Genomic DNA, 17507 nt, shown 5'->3' with positions numbered 1-17507 from the left:
CTCTCTCTCTCTCTCTCTCTCTCTCTCTCTCTCTCTCTCTCTCTCTCTCTCTCTCTCTCCTTTCTCTTCCTCTTCTTCATCTTTTCGTGCAGATACTTGAGCTGCCTCTCTCGCGTTCCTCTCACTTTCGTTCGTTGTTCTCCACCCGCGCGATTGAGAGGACGTTCGCCGTGTAGGATCGATGACCCGTTCGGAGTGATGGATTCTAAATTACCATGAGATGCGTTTTGATTAATCCTCCGACGAAGAGAAGAATACCGTGAGAAGAAAAGGAATGGGTAGAGTGAAAGTCCCGCGGAATGAAGGCGATAGATACCTTTCGTGGGTAAGAGGATACCCGGCTCCGATTATTTGTCAGTTATTTTTCGATCATTGATCCCATTCGCTTATTGTCACTCGTTGTATCATCGTTATACGCAAGAGTAATGATATTCGCGTGTCAGTTCTTGCTTAAAGTAATTCAGTTATTAATCAACGACGAAAAAAGGCACCACCTCGACTCACCAATTCGCGCTTGACCTTATAACTACATTAGGCAATCGGTAGTGAAGAAGAAACGGTGATATACGGATCGCAGGACAGCAGCACGGAGGCAGTGACGTACGCGCGCGTATTCCATTCTTCGAGACTCAATTTGTCAACAAGGATGCATGGTTTTGTTCCACAGACCGGATTCCATTTCGATGTACGCGCGACCAGGCAAAACACTGCTGAAGCAAACACCCGCCTTGGCACGCTCGCCCCGATTATTGGCCTCGAGTCCACGAGCTTAGTTCACCTTTTTTCCCCTCGCGCTCCCTCTTCATCTTTTTCTCGGTGTCCACTCTCTGTCTTTCGCTCTCATTGACTCTTCTTGCCGGTACCGAATTGATCCGCATGATATCTTGCTGTATGAAATTATCGCACGATTGAATTCACAACAGTAGAGGTCGAAGAAATCGGCCGTTTTAATTCAAATTAAGAAATTGCAGAGATTGCAAAAGATTATTTTGTTTACTTGCTTTAAAGATTATCATGAAAATATAGCATTTTGGTTAAATCTCTGAATTTTTTGAAGTGGAATCTCATTTCAAAGAGTGAAAATTGAGCCAGTATTGAAAAAGAGTGGCTCAATTTTCAAGCTTTGAGAATAAAATTTACTTTAAAAGTCTCAGAGAGTATATTTTTCTATTCTCACATTTATAATTAATTAAGTGTTTACTTTTAGGGATAGATATTCTTAGATATCGAAATCGATTTTCTCATTTTATTCGGCTACACATAAAGGAACGCGTTTAAATCTTATATGAAATGATGGATATAATGAAAAATTAGTCGCGATAATTGCATGAATAAGCCGTTGCCGGTCTTCAGTCCTCGAGGATTTAAATGACGACAACGACAACGACGACCTCGAGGACGGGCGCGAGGAAACGGAGACGTCGTGCGAGACTCGCAATGAAGAGAAGTGGTAACGGCGGGCAAGACGGTGGCGCGGGTAGAAGAGGAACAGACTCTTTGGACGATTAAACAACTTGGGGACCGCAGACGAGCAAAGGCGCCGCTTGCCGCTCAGTGGAATGATTAAATAAATTAGTTGCTCGACAAAGAGGGGTAGAAGCGGGATGACTGTATGGGATCCGTACGAGGGTTAATCCCTGTTGAATTCCTCCTAATTATGCACGCTTTACCACCGCTGCTACCAAGCCGAGAGAACGAGAGAGACGAGAACGGTTGGAAAGCGTGAGAGAAGTAGCGGGAGTAAAAGATAGAGCGAGAGAAATCAGCGGGTTGTAGGGAAGGAAGAAAGAAACACCAAGAGAAAGGAAGGACGAAGATAACAGGAAAGGCCAAGTGAGAGGAAGATGGTACATGTCACCCGCTTCTCCTCCTTCCTTTCTCCTCTTCAAGCTCGTTCACCTTCCCGGTACGCGCATCCCCGATTACCACGAGGTGCTGCAGTCCTACCGTCGGCCGTTTTACTTACAAATTCAATAAGCATATATCATATTTAATGCACGCTCTGAGCCGAGAATGTTTCGACCGCCCTGGACCACCTTTCTCTTCTTCAACCCGCTCTTCAGCTCAGCATTCAGCCCCTCGCCTCCCCGCGAGCGAACTTTTCGGCTCATCGTTCACTTTCTTCTGCTCGACTTTGCACTTCCAGGCGGCAACATGTGCCGGAAGTACTGGAGGCTGATCCATGCGCGATTGTTTTTGACCAACTGGATCATTGCCATGCAAAGAAAAAATTCTTACATTGTAGATATAATATAATTGTTATAAAGTAGTATAAAGTACATGTGCTAATCAAAAGACTCGTTAAATCTAGAAATAATAATAGTTTACATTTAACCCTCCAAAGCTAACATCAAAATCTATAATACGTATAATTGCAGTTACTGACGCTGTATGAGTCTGTGAAATTTATTAATTATATTAATTATCGCTGGCAATGTTGGACTTTAAAGACACAGTAAATTTTTTGATTGTGAATTCCGGTAGATAAATCTGTAAAAAATAAATAAAATACAAGCCAACTTCTATGATAGTACAAACCAATGTTTCAAAAGTATGCTTTCATAAGAATTTTTTTAGATTTTTTATAATTCGGAACAATATAAAATTCTGCATTGAGATTCGATGCGAAGTTCAAGTTGCAAACGAAAAGTGATAATTTCACATTACTGGTGGAGGGTTAATTTCAAAGAACCCAATTATATAACTCGTATAAAAAAACTGAATATCTACTAAATTTATCTTAATAACAATAACTCAAGTTTGCAGATGTAATATAAAACATATAATTGAGTAGTTCTAATAGAGAGAGATTCACCGTCCGGGGGTTTAAAGCTGTCACTAAAAGGTACACGTGTAGTGCAAACATTCAATATGACACAACGGTATGGTCATACATTTTTTTTCTACTGATCGGAATAATCACGGTGGAATCCCTCTTCGTGTATTTGGCGCGGTGCCGGAAAATCGATTCGACGGAAGAAAGACGCCTGCAAACAAGCCGACACAACGAGAGCCTTTATGTAGTCGAGGTTTTACGATTGAATGGCCCGTTAATAGACCTCACACGTTGGTGCACGAAGGCGCTAGTCAGCCGTTAACCAAGTTACGGCAATGACGTAATCCTAGCATCCGACGATAAGCGATCCATACATTATCAAGATTCAAAGTAAATTCAATTGTTTCATGCCTCCCGATAATTTATCATCTGTGAACGTCGAGCTCGCTATTACTTTGCACAACATAATAATTTGTGTTGTAATTTTATCATCTAAAAAAGGAGTAATTATTATTCATTGCATAATAAATGCCGTATGAGAGAAAACGATGCTTATATAAATTATAAAGTCAGTATAAGTGATATACGCTTGTTGATATTATAGTATATTATTTATTTATTGTTGAGTGACATATTTATATACTGATCGAACAATATCGACTATAAAATGTTCACGTTTGATCACACATACACAACGAAATAAATTCCAGATTTGTATTTCACTATTATACAATCTCATTAGTTTCAAATGAGGAAATGTAGCTTCACGGAAATTTCTGTAAACTACAACCGGTTCTATTACCCTAACTACAATTCACACATGCCGACATGGCCATATGATCTTCCTAAAATCTATGGAATTCAATTCTGTATATACGCATAGAGATAAAATGCAAGTAACAATTCTACGAGTTGTAATAAATAAAGTAAATTGCGGTCTGTCTCGCTCGACAAAACTTGAGAACTACGCGAGTGTATGTTTACGATTCCTCTCGGAATTAATTAGCAGGCCTGTAATTTACAACAGCCACCACTGAAGCTATATTACCGTATGTGAAAGTTCTTACAGTATATTACACAATATATATATAATATAATAGTTTGAATAGTACCTGAAAGATTTGTTTTGTGTGGTCGGACTAGTGCAGACTGCAGAGCTGGGATTTAGTTGCACATTTCGGCTCAATTTCGTTGGCGACGCCCACTGTTCCCCTCTTGCCGCGCATTGCCTAGCAACGAATCGGATGCTTGTAAACAACGCGCGTATCGTTCAATCGCGACGGTTTCGGTGGCTTGGCTTATAGCTGTACGCGATTGCAGTCGGCACATATTATGTCTATTCGCTATATTCCGTGCTCGCGATCGCTTGGTAAAAGGACGGGGCGTTATACTGTAGGCGCACGTTACACTATTAATATTAATAATAAAAATATTTTCAATTATTAATTTTTAATGAAATAGTATAAATTAGTTACGCATAAACGTTTCGGTCTGCTTCCGGGCTATCATCAGTATGTCTGAACATATTGTAAAATTCTCACTTCATGACAAAACGGTAGAGTGGTAAGTCAATCTTCTTATTCAATTGGCAATGGTTAACAATTCCAGTGGCAACGAATAACAAATAAAAATCCATATAGCCATGAACATAAAAAATCAATTAAAGTCGAGAGATAAAAGATCCGCAAATTATTTATATTTAGCGATGTAAAATCACTACAACCATTCCGAATATTGTGTGACGGTCAACATTCAAATTTTTTATTTAAAATCTAGCGCGCGCGTACGACATTGAATTTTCATTTTGCTCGCGCATTATCGGGATGAGGTTGGCATCACTGTTTCTCGACGGCGTCGCGTCACACGGAACGGATCGGCTCCGAGTCGCGGCACGATTTATTAGTAAATTCGACGAATTAACCTCGCGTTGTGTCCTGATAACGTCGAATTCAGCATCGCGATCATTTTCTCTCGCGAGTGAGTGCTGTGAGTGATATGGGGATGTCGAAGATGAAAAAACTCCTCCCTCAGATAATGAAATCTGGGAGGCGTCAAAAGACGGCGGAACAACTTTAGAGTAAGTAACTTTTTTGTCGTTTCATGACGTTTTGTCGCCAAAATCGATCGTTTACGATGGAAATCCTATGATCAAAGTCATAAGAGAATATCGTCCATTTTCTAGCAAAATTCTGTGAATGAAAATATATAAATATGTGTTATCTCGTTGTGCACATAGAAAAATATTTACTATACACACGTAATAATTATTTGTCTCAAATATTTGAAATGTTCATATATCTCCAAATTTATAATAAGTTTGCAAGCATCAAATGTATTCAAAATATATTCTGAATCCTAGTAAATTTAATACTTTAATCAAGGTTGTTAAATTAAAACAAATTTGATTTGCTTGTTATGTAAAGTCGTTTCTTCGATTAATTTTATAATATTCTTCGAAAAAAAAAAATAAATTCTTGTTTTTGTACATAATAATCAGTTTTCTAAAGTTTGTAATAAGTATATTTTAAGATTATTATAAAGACAGATTATATTATTAAGGAAATATTCTTTATTAAAGATAATCGTTGCTTAAAAGGAAGAAAATAAATTGAATAATCGCACTTTTCTTAGTAATAGAATGATATTTTTCTGTGTGTGAACTGAGAAAAAAGTTGTTGACTTGACTAAATGCATTCATAGTGATCATTATTCAGTTTAAGTATTTATATATTTACGTTAACAAAATCTTGTAATTCTCTTTATTTCTCAGTGTGCAGCGGAAGGAAAAAAATGTGTGTTGGCTAACGCAAATTACAAAAAAATGTTGGACCAATCAAAAGAGGCCCTCTGACGGCTAATCTTTTATTAGAGGATTTTCAGTTTACGACCATTTCGCGATGATTGTTTTGTGCGCTACTATAATTCTGTTATGTTTTACAGATCGACATAGCTGAACGCAATCCGACTTCCGCCATTACGCATCGGTTGGTAAGTGACGGAGTATTATTTATTTTATATCAAGTCAAGATTTGTGGTTATGAACTGATTCACACTCACAACGTCCATTTATTCTTGTTTAACATTTGATAAACAACAAAGATAAAATTACTTAAAGAGCGTTGTGAGCATGAATCGGACTACAGACTGTGAAATCTAAAGGCTCATCTACATTTGCTCTCTGTTTCTTCCTTTTTATGTCTTACCTTTTTCCTCTTCGCGATCGTTTTATCGACAATCGTGTTTCTTGTCACGTGTTTCTTGTCTCTTCCAAAGTTCGTTAATTTTTATCTCGGACGACGAAGAAACAGGATAAGAGGCAAAAAGGCAAGTGGTAAAAAGTGGTAAAAGCAAATAACAGGAAGCAAAGAGCACATTGTAGATTAGCTTTTAAGCTCATGGCACACATAAAAAGGCGGAGTAAGATATAAGTAGTAAGCGAATCAGTCAGTCATAGTAAAGGACGTAAGGCAATAATGTAAGCAGTGTTGATTTGCTTACTGTTTATGTCTTACTACTTACATTTTTTTGTATAACCTTAACAGACCTAAAACGTAATCTGATAAATCTGTGGTAAATAAGAGCGTGTCGAATATATATAGACACATGTATTGAATCAAGAGAATAAGAATATTAAAGATAAATTATTTTCATAGATCCATTGTTTTAATTCTCTACCGATAATGTGAAATTTTTAATCACTTTATGGGTCCCTATTTCGCAACTCTTAACGACGGTAATGATATCGTTATATTGTCGTTGCATAAGTTATGATATTTACCGAATCCTACGCACATCCGAGAAACTTTCACGTCATTATTTAACCCTCCGCCAGCAACATGAAATTTTAACTGTTCCATTAGTAATAGAGGTCTTCATGGACGTAGCCAGGATTTTGTTTAGGGGGAGGGGGAAAGGCTAATTAAAGTTGAGATCTTTTGAGCTTGAAGATAGTCGAATGGTATGAATTATTGGACTAGTTTTGTTTCATATTATTATTTTAATTAGTTACTGGCAGAAAAATCACAAAATCATATACATTTAATTTACTAATTTACTTTAGTTTTCTCTTAAAATTGTAAACTGATCTTTTGAATTGAAAAAATTTGAATTTATAAAATCCCGTCTCGGAGAGATTCTCAGAAAATTTTTCTATTCTCATCTTCCATTTCTTTCTTCCAAAATTATTTTTTCTTGTGAATACTCATTAAACATAGTCTGTTTAAACGGTTTTGATTATTTTTGTTCTTTAAGGTTTAGAGAAGGACCACATCTTCCGCTGTTTCTCTTTGACTACACTCAGTTTCTAGAAACCGAGCCAATTGTTTTATTGTTCTGGATTAAAAATCTAATTAACAATGAATTCTTACTATTATAGAAGTCGAATTGTATTTTACTTATTTTTTACAGATTTAAATTAATTTACTAGAATTCAAAATAAAAATATTGATGTTGTCTTTAAAGACTCCATGTCGCGTCAGCGAAGCGATTAATTCTCTCGTTTAATTTAATTCTCTGTTGTTCACATATGATTATTTGAGCTCAACCGCGACGTATCGCACGCGTAATGTTCGCAACGCGTGCATCAGGCGATTACGTCGAAGCTCGGTTGAAATTGCGAGATAATCCTCGAGGAAGATCGCAGCTCCGGTCAGCTCTTGTGTGGACCTTGTTGTACTGTTCAGTGATCCGTTAGTATCCCTCCCTCTCCTCCTGGTAACCTCTTTGCGGGGAAGTTTCTCTCTTCAGCCTTCCGACACCTCTGCACACGACGTACGCGCGGTGTCACGCGCACGTGTACCTATATGTACGTGCACGTGTATGTACATCAGCGTGTACAAGCGCGCACGTATACACGATAACGCAATACGCACACGCACTACGCTATACTCGGATCGTAATGCGTTACCCACGGCGGTCGGACGTTCGATGGAGAACGAGATAGCGGCACGTCGTTCGGTGGGAGGCCACGTATCTCAGGACATATCTACTAATTAATTTATACAGACTCCTCCGAGCGCCGGACCGCGCACTAATAGAAACAGCATGGCGGGGAAAAAGAGGAGGAAGAACGAATGGACGAGTGGACGTATAGGGACAAGTCGGTACCGCACCATCGCGCGCACTTTACACGCGCGTCGCTCTCTCGCGGGGCAGCGAAATGCCGAGGTATAACGAGGCGTGGAATTAATTTGGCTTAAGAGATAAATTATGCATCATTACATTGTAGATTATTATTACGCACAGATTTCAGTAACGATACAAAAGATGATTGTTTTTGTTAAGCCTTTGTCAACATATATTTGGCACAGTTCATGTACGAGTATATTAAAATGTAATTTTCCATTTATTAACATAGAATAAACGTGATTTATGAGGTCTGTTTTCTGTGGCTGAACTAGGGTACACTCATCAGCCATAAGATAATACCCAGGTAGCACAAGTACGTTTCAAAAATGTTTTATAAACGTTTGTCTGAAACGTTTTATAAAGGATTTTTAAAAGCATTTCTTATGAGGAAAAATGTCCATTTGAAAAACGTTTGTTGGAACGTTTCTTTTCTGGAAAAAATACGTTTAAGAAACGTTTTGTAGGAGCATTATAGAACGTTATAGAAATATATTGTTTATTTTACGGATCAAGAAAATTTTATTAAAATGTTAGGAAGAAAATTCTATTGATAAACATACTGTAAAATATGCTATACCTTCAAATCTATTATCAATGTTCTGAAAAATATACTAACCATATTTTACAATATTGCTTATCGGAAGAACGATATATAATTGTTATATTTAAATTAAATTGTATAAATTATAATCATATAAATTAATATACAATTATATAAAATAAAGAATTAAAATTATATAAGTAATGCATGCATATGCGGTTATTCTTCGCATAAATTATATAATTATACATAATATACATATTATGTACAAGTAATAAATAATATAATTATAATAAGTAATTTAAGAGACAGCTGGAGAGAGAGAGAGAGAGAGAGAGAGAGAGAGAGAATTGAGATTTATTGGCCATTACACACACACATACACACACATTTTTTAAAGTGAGATAAGATATATGTTTGATATTTGGCGAAAGCAAGAAAATGATTTCTAGTAATCTAGTGCAGGAATAAAAAAACAGACCTATAAATTATTAGTTAATATATTATTTTAAATGACAATGAATTACGATCCGATGTACTCAAATATGTCCGTCTGGTATATCATAGATTTCGAAGACAGATATTAATATAAAGTGAGAGAAAGAGAGTAATTGACAGAAATACTACGCGACATCGTCCGGCTGCGTGCTGGGCAAAGCGACGAAACGGGCGTTAATATTATTTATATCGATAATTGAGTGCAAAGTCATGGTCACAATCGCGTGTATGTGCGTACGTACGAACACGCGTACACGTGCGTACTTCGACGGTCCCGCACCACGGGAGGCCATAAAATATCTTTAATGCCTTTCCGATTCAAATTCGGTCCTTAATGGTCGTAATAGTCATCCGTACTGATGACGAGCGAGTCGAATCGGTCTTTGCACCTGTATCATTCGAGCTAGCGTGGGTTCACCGAAAAAAATGTACACGTTGCGTACAATCGTAACAATGATAAATTATTGTGTATCATAATCTATTTTTAGGACATGATTTTTAAAAAGACATTTTATCACTATTTATCGATTTTAGGGAGAAAAGGGATATAAAGAATTCACTGATTTTTAAAACCAGATATTCTTTCGTCAAAGAGCAGTGGGTTTAGTTATTTATTTAATGTTAATAATAATAGCATTAATTATAAAAAATAACAAAAAGACAATGTAAAAGTCATATAACCCTTTTGTATATATAGAAATGCGTTAGCATCAATGTTTAATAAGATTGTTGTTACACTTTGCAAGATATCTAGCAATACGAAATGAGAAGTAATGAATAGTATTATTAACTAACTTTAAAGCTATATCGATTGACAAATCTATGAATGCACGGCGTGACGTGTAAAAACTATGTATATCGGCTAACAATCCCACGATTCAGAGAAGGAAAGTCGGTCGCATGTGTCACGGTTATTAGTCTTCAAAATCGACTTAAAAGTAAAGCAAACGCATGTCTCACGTACTTTGGAAAATCGTTTGTTCCCTCAAATGTATAAAACTCATCTACCTTATCTTCCAATCATTGAGCCTCATAGCGTTAATTACAAAGTATTATAATTAGTTATGCATATCGTGACAAATATGAGAAACAGCTGAAAAAAGATATAATATTATCAGTCAGTTATACCGTATTCGATTCATACGGGACACAAGAGTATTATGATCAAAATATATAATAGCCTCACGAAGTGAACATCGAGGAAGATATCAATCCAAGTCGAGATCGTGATCGACCATCGAAGGAATCGACGACAGTCCCTCGTCGGACGACGTTCCACCGCGTACGAGCTCAAGGACACTTGGACACCCTGGAATTCAGAACCGGTGGAACGACGCGCGCGTGTTCGTTCTGGAATTTTGCCTGTTTCTTTGCGCATTGTCTTTGCCCGCGTCGCGAAGAAACGCGCGTCTTTCGCGCGATTAGCCGCAAAAATGTGTGGAAAGCGCAAGCCGTATAGATTGCCGCAAAACAGCCGGCTGTGCGATCCAATTAAGCGCTGTTGCAGATCATAAATGTTCGAGAACCATCGAATAATCTTACATCGGGAATACACGTTAGGTACTCGATAATCTGCAAGACGTGCAATTTTCTCGCATCGTGTAAATGGCAATGCGAGTATGTTTTCAGGTTCTCAGGCCTCTAAACTCGGAGTTCAGTATCTTGCATCTCGCGATACATCATCGCGATCGGAGCACATCGGTTTAAGCGATTTAAATGCGAAGAAAATTCACCGACGCGGCTTGTATCGAAATTTACGTCGCGCGTATTTCATGTTTCTGATCGTCGGAGTGTCGAGGTTTGTCTCGAATGCGTGCATAAAGAGGAGGATCAAGTCGCCGAAAGTTGCAGCGAGATATCGTAGTGTCGAAATATGCGTTGTATAATAGTACATCGATGAGTATTACGTGATGCTCTCAAAGATGCTCATAGATGCGAGAAGGACGGTTTTGCTAGAGTACTACAAATTTACTAAATACAGATCTGAAAATAATTTAATTGACTACCAAAATAATTAGGACATTCAAACTGGCTGCTAAAATGTTAAAATTTTTTCGCGACATTATTCATCATGTTTGAATTTCTTACATAATTATTTTGATAATTTAATAAAATTATTTTCAAATCTGTATCTAACCAAATTTTAGATGCATCAGCAAAACCATTCTTTTTGTTTTATAAAGAGCGATGATGTCATATCTGTACAGATTGGTCATTCGTTATATTTTTAACGAATATTTAGATGGAAAATATTATTATTATATTATATTATTATATTATTTTATTTATTTTTATTATTTTTAATTATGAAAGAGTAAGATTTAAGGAAACAACAAATAATGTATACTTCGCATATAAACGGGATAGGAAGATTAATCTCATTGAAAAGCAGCGGTAGAATTGTAGAAACATTGACGGAACGTTGGAATTGCTATGCTATCAAATCGTGCTGTGTAGAAAGGGAAATAATTAGCTAATTGGCTGCACCTGTACCTACGCGAGAGAACATTGAAAATAATTGCTAAGAACCCACCTAGGCCTAAGATAGAACTAGGATACGAGAGGGAACCATCGGGGACTGAGCGGATGAGCGACACTGGTTTCAATAAGGCAAGAACACGGGCCTGGCAAACCGCAAGTCATGTTGGTTCATTACGCCGCCCCACGTGAGAGTAAGATGAGACTTCGAAACTAACCTAAGCCGCTCTGATGGGGTCCGCCTTGCGCGGGGCCCGATATAACGCTAAGGCCTCATAGTGCGCTCTATCCCTTCGGGCTCTTTCGCTCTTTCTCTCGCCGAAAGGGAGGGAAAGAAAAAAAAAGGAAACCCGCGGGATATTCCGCAAACACGCTGTAAATTCTTGTAGAGATTGCGTTTGCGCCCGTATGCTTTGGGGGCATTAATTAAACCCGCATAGTCGTGCCTGGTGTACGGGCGAACGCTAGACGATCTTTGGTCCCGCCTAGAATTTCATTTTTCGACCAAGTAACTGGAGTCCGCGTGCCGTTTTAATAAGACCATAGATACGTGCTTAGCTACTAGAACGTTTATCATTCATCTGTAATCAGATGTTTCTTTACACCCGTTTCTTTAGACCCGTAGCTCATTAATCTATTAAACTACTATATAAATATGTATCGCTATAATATAATTAGAAGCTTTGTGCAATTCTTCCTATCTATTTAGTAAACAGATATTATATTTAGCTCGTTATTCAAAATCCATGATGAGACTTCTTCGTGTCCAGTATTCTTTGTGCGTTTCGCGCGAGTGCAATGACACCGCGATATAAAGCGTAGCGAAGATCTAACACGCCGGTTCTGACGTTACGGTTAGTTCATCCAGCCCGGAGATAGCCCGAGCACGTTATCTTCTCTTCGTGGTTAACCCTGCGAGGAGGAACGCAGAAGAAAACACGGGGAAGATATACGCGAGAAGTACGCTCGGTCGGTCCTTCCTCCCGATCCTCCCAGACACGCGGTATGATTAAATACGGACGAGGAAGCGTGGTCACGACGCAAGGCGGACGCGTCTAAGATGAGTTAGAATCCACCGGCGGTTATGTGCCACAACCCGTACGGTTAATTGGAATTTAGTGATCGTAAGTCGCGCCACGCTCGTTGAGTCGGCTACCACAGACCAGCCGACCGGCCAATCGACCTCGAAGAATCGCAATTTCCAGATCGTTCCATCGACCAACCATGAGAATGCCATAAGAGAAGAATCGTCCATGAAGTAAGATCGATTCACACTTATTGAATACAGATAGTTCATTTGAATTATGAAATACTCGGCAATGAGACTTGTCACAGATACGGAATAATGCAAATAGCGCGCAAAACGATGAGAAAAAAGTGATTACTTTTGATATTAAATTTGATATTAAATGCATATTATTTGACGAGTAAGGTAAAACAAAGCAAATTTGGATAGGTTAATAGAAATTTTCAAATTTAAAAAATTGAAACCGCATAGAGTATTCAATTAAACATACAAAACATATACTATTGCATAAATAGTGTATGTTTTGTATATTTAATTGAATATACTATACAATTTCAATTTTTTATATAATTAAAAAATTTTTGTCAACTTATCCAAATTACCTCGATTTACTCTATTTGATTTTATTGCATTAATTAATTCTCCGCTCTGACATGGGATCTTCAAAGGCACCATCGATATTTTTATTATAAATGCTGGGAGATAAATTTAAATGTATAAAAAATAAGTAAAATGTAATCTGACTTCTATGATGGTAAAAACTTGTTACTAGAGCTTTTTCAGAATTTTTTCTAATTTTTATATAATCTGAAACAATAAAAAGAAATTTAATCTGTTTCTTGAAGACCCTTATGCTTGATGGAAGGATTAAAATTCCATGTTGCCAGCGGAGGATTAATGCTTGTTTCTACCAATGCAATTTAATTTTAATCTCGGTTTATATAATTCATCATCTTTTTCTAAAACTTCATTTAGTTCTAAAATTTCGTTCTAAAAATTAAAAAAGGGTGAATATGAATGGAACCTAGATTAAAGTTAATCTACATTGGTCGAAGTGAACATTAATCCTTTTGTAGTAACAGTTAAATGTAAAGAGTACCACGATTATTTTTCATAAAATCGAAGGGAATGATGTAACGCATTCAGGAAACTTACCTTCGCCGATTGATGTGTTTACTGACAATTTTTGCGATGCTCATTTCTATTTATCAGAGACCATCAAGAAGATCATTCGTGTAGATAGTATCTATACAACAGAACAGCACGAATTATTTCGTTTTCTCTCCGATCGGCAGTATACACAGCATGGTGCAATTCTTCGCGAAAACAAAGTGATTCACGATATTAAAACAGTGTAAACGTTGTCGAGATTGTAAACCTCGGGCATGGAACGTTAAGGCGAACGTTAACGCTCTTCAGAATCATTGGCTAGAACGACCCGCTGCGCTGCGTGGATCCCCCAGGGATTAATGACAATAATTTCAAATTCAAATTGACAGTCTAGTGCTTATCGTTCGACTCGATCCTGCACCTTAAAATCCCGCGTCTGCGGGGTCTCGCAGATTCACGCTTGGATTTTCGGGATACAACCTCGCGGGATTCACGAGGGGTCCAGGTGTACTCACATCCGTGCGGCGATAGCAATCTACATCCTTAATTCCGCGGGTTGTCCGGTCCTGGCCGAGGTGGATTGTAAAGTCAAAACGTCAAAACGCACACCGGCTCGGACCACTCGTGTGCCCACCCACGTATGTCTTCTCTCGCATGCGCCATGTACACCTTCGGCGGCTCTCGTTCATGCGATTCTCGACGTGGAAAAGAGGAAATTATAAATATACAGAAACGCGTTTCCCGTGTGCTTTAACTTCTTTTCCAAGTATACGCTAAGCCAAGTATACACACGGAAATAAGATGCGTCAATAATGGGGGATAAACGCGTGTAATGGCGTGTCGAAATTGCAGATGTACAGCGACACGATGCGGAAGGAATGGCAAAGGAAGGAATATGTGTGCAAAGCGCGAAGATCGGCGCGTAAAAGCGGAGCGAAAGAGGCTTTACGGTCCGTTCGTTTACAGTGTCACGGAAGTGGGAGAAATGTTTGCATTAACGCGACGTCGCGCGTCGTGTCGTACGCGGCAATACCGGCAATACCACGATGCGTACGACTGCGTACGCGACCGCACGCTCGAACGCACGTATGCACGCGCGACTGTGTTCGCGTCCCGACATTGTCCATAACTTAATGACTTTATCGTCCACCATGATCGTTTAAACCTGTCTTCGCCGTGTTTGAGCGGCGAAAAACTGCTCCTTCGCTTTCTTTCTCTCCTACATGCCAGTAGTTGCTTTCCATTTACACTAAAACACAGATAATTCTCATTTGTAAAGTTATAACTCAGTTGAATTGTACGTTCCTTTTCATTCCGACAAGTGAGATTTAACTGAATGTTTACTTGCAGTCAGTATAAACTCAAACTCGCGTGCTTTACTAGGTCTTCTTGAATCACATTAAAAGTGAGATTATAAATATTTTTCGCAGTAAAATTATTTACAGATTTTAAGTTGCTTAAAGATTATTATAAAGATGCTTATGAGAATTAATATTATAATATTAAATTGCGTTAATTTAATTTGTGACATTACTCGAGTTCTGTTAGAATTGTTTTTTAAATCTAAAAATAAATTTGCACATAGTTTGCAGAATTGGATTTGTGATATATACATAAATTTATGGGCGGAATGAAGGCACAATTCTATTTAGGCCCTTTTTCCGGCAATTAGCTTTTTCATGTATAATATTGATCGTAATAAATAAGATTTGTAACCTGTAACTTCTTAAAGAAATTACATAAATCCATTTAATATTGTATCCATTTATGTATAATAAAAAAGCAAGTTATTTTAATTTCTATTAATATCAAGATTTTTTAATTAAGCCTTTATTCCGCCCATCCCCTCAATTCACACGGAATTGTTTCAACACTAAAAATTCAAACTTAACCGCTTAGTCTTTATTTCTAAACTGTTGTTCACGTCGCGGTCTAATGCTTTAATAATTAATATTGAGATTATAAACCTATGTTGTTACGTAATAATTTTATAAAGTAAGCAAGTCATTATTTAAGTATAAAATACATAACTTTAGATTCAGTTCATTGAGTGAAACTGGAAAACAACTATTATCGCAGTTTTCGCGCACCGAGGACGAGAGCGTGCGCCTTTCTCTGATTCTCACAGCCAATTAATCCAAAAGCGTGCGTCATGGACCAACATTCACGCGATGACGGTGTTACAAGTCGGTGAATTTGCGAGGGACATGCAGAACGCACAGTGATTCTGCGAGCGGGCCGATCACATCGAGACTCCGTCCAATAATTTACTGAGTTTATCGCTTATGACGATCGTTTAAACCTGTCCTCGCCGCCGCTTCGACGAAAAGAAGAGGAACCGCAGAAAATACTTCGGAGGAACCGAAGAAGATACTTTTCGCGCTCTCTTCACCCGGCTAATTATTCGTCTTGCTGAGTTTCATATGGCGGGAGAAAAATCCAGCGGGATTAAGCAAGCGAAAAATATCGAATGCCTATCACGGTGATATTTCGTCTCTCCGCGGGAATATTATTATCATAACCTTAACGGGATGAGCAGAATGATTTCGCGCCGTTTCCCCTCCACGAGATACAGTCGTGGCCAAGATTTTTCGCCACGTCGCCACTCATGAGATCTACGGCGCGGAGCAAGAATTGCTGGCACGTAGGAGGTCAGGATCGTAGATCGGTCGATCGTCCGCAATAATCGACGATTTCTAGCAATGGAATTGGCGCCGGGCGTCGTTTATGCTGGGATAGCCGATTGGCCGATCTGGGGTATCCGCGAAAACAGATCGGCAGATCGAAGGATCGTGAGAGAAGGACGTACCGGAAGAGGGATCACGAACGTGGGCGCGAGATTACATTTTCGCGTTCCTTCTCCTTCTGTCGTGCCAAGTACACTACATTTTCCCTTATCTAACGGAATCAGTGCAATCTCTCTACAATTTCTAACGATAACGTGAGATTTTCCATGCCACGATGACTCGTGATTCCCATGAATAATGTTTAATTAAGTTCACAACCGTATGATCCGTTGCGATCTCTCTTTCGTATCTTCACTGAAAGAATTATATATAACCATGTATTTTCTTGATATGTATTTATTTCGTTAGTTGTACAATAACAAAAATTTTCTTACTTTCTCCTTAAAAAATTGTGTTTTAGTCAAAATTTGGTTATTCTACCCAAATTTCGATTAGGCCAACACAATTTTTATTATTCTAACCAAATTGATTAGAATAATTAATTTATTACAATAACCAAATTTTGTAATTAGAATCCAATTTTTTAATAAAAAAGTAAGAATCTTTTTAGTCACATATCAACAAAAGAAATGGTTATACATACCAAACATGTCTCTCAGCGTTTATTTCCACTTTATATACCTCTTAATCACTGTTACTCTCGAATGTTAACGTCTTGTGACAAAATAAAATTAAAAGAAGACAGACATAAAATATGATAATAGACAGATGAATATCCGAAGACGCGATATTAAATTTATCATCATCATATCGCGCCTTTATGGCTCTTTTCTTTCGCGCTGAGTAGCTGCAATCTCCACCTCTTGAATATATTAGAAATTAGATCGTGACTGAAGATGCGGTGACACACGTGTTAGACATATAGTTAGAACTTTAGAAGTAAGAAGCGATAGTATAAGACACATCAGTGGGAGGCACGATGAGAAGATGACAAGAACGGGAGAGAATGAACACGAGGTAAAGAGATTGCGTCGATGAAAAACTAGAGCTGACATGTTAACGACCGGCAAGAAGCCGACTTTATTGGCCATAAACACAGCAATCTCTAAGCTGGTCTTATCCTAGTCTGGCCTAACGCATTCCGTGTCACTGGACCGCAAAGTCGTCTTCGCTTTTTGTTTTTCGCGATTCGGTCCTGCTGAAGAAATCACGTCGTCGTATCGTCTTCGGCGTTAATTCGGATTAAGATAGCTCCAGACAACA

Source organism: Trachymyrmex cornetzi, unplaced genomic scaffold, assembly GCF_001594075.2.
Source record: "Trachymyrmex cornetzi isolate Tcor2-1 unplaced genomic scaffold, Tcor1.1 scaffold466, whole genome shotgun sequence".
In the NCBI taxonomy this organism is placed as follows: domain Eukaryota; kingdom Metazoa; phylum Arthropoda; class Insecta; order Hymenoptera; family Formicidae; genus Trachymyrmex; species Trachymyrmex cornetzi.
Note: the sequence above shows the minus strand (reverse complement) of the source record.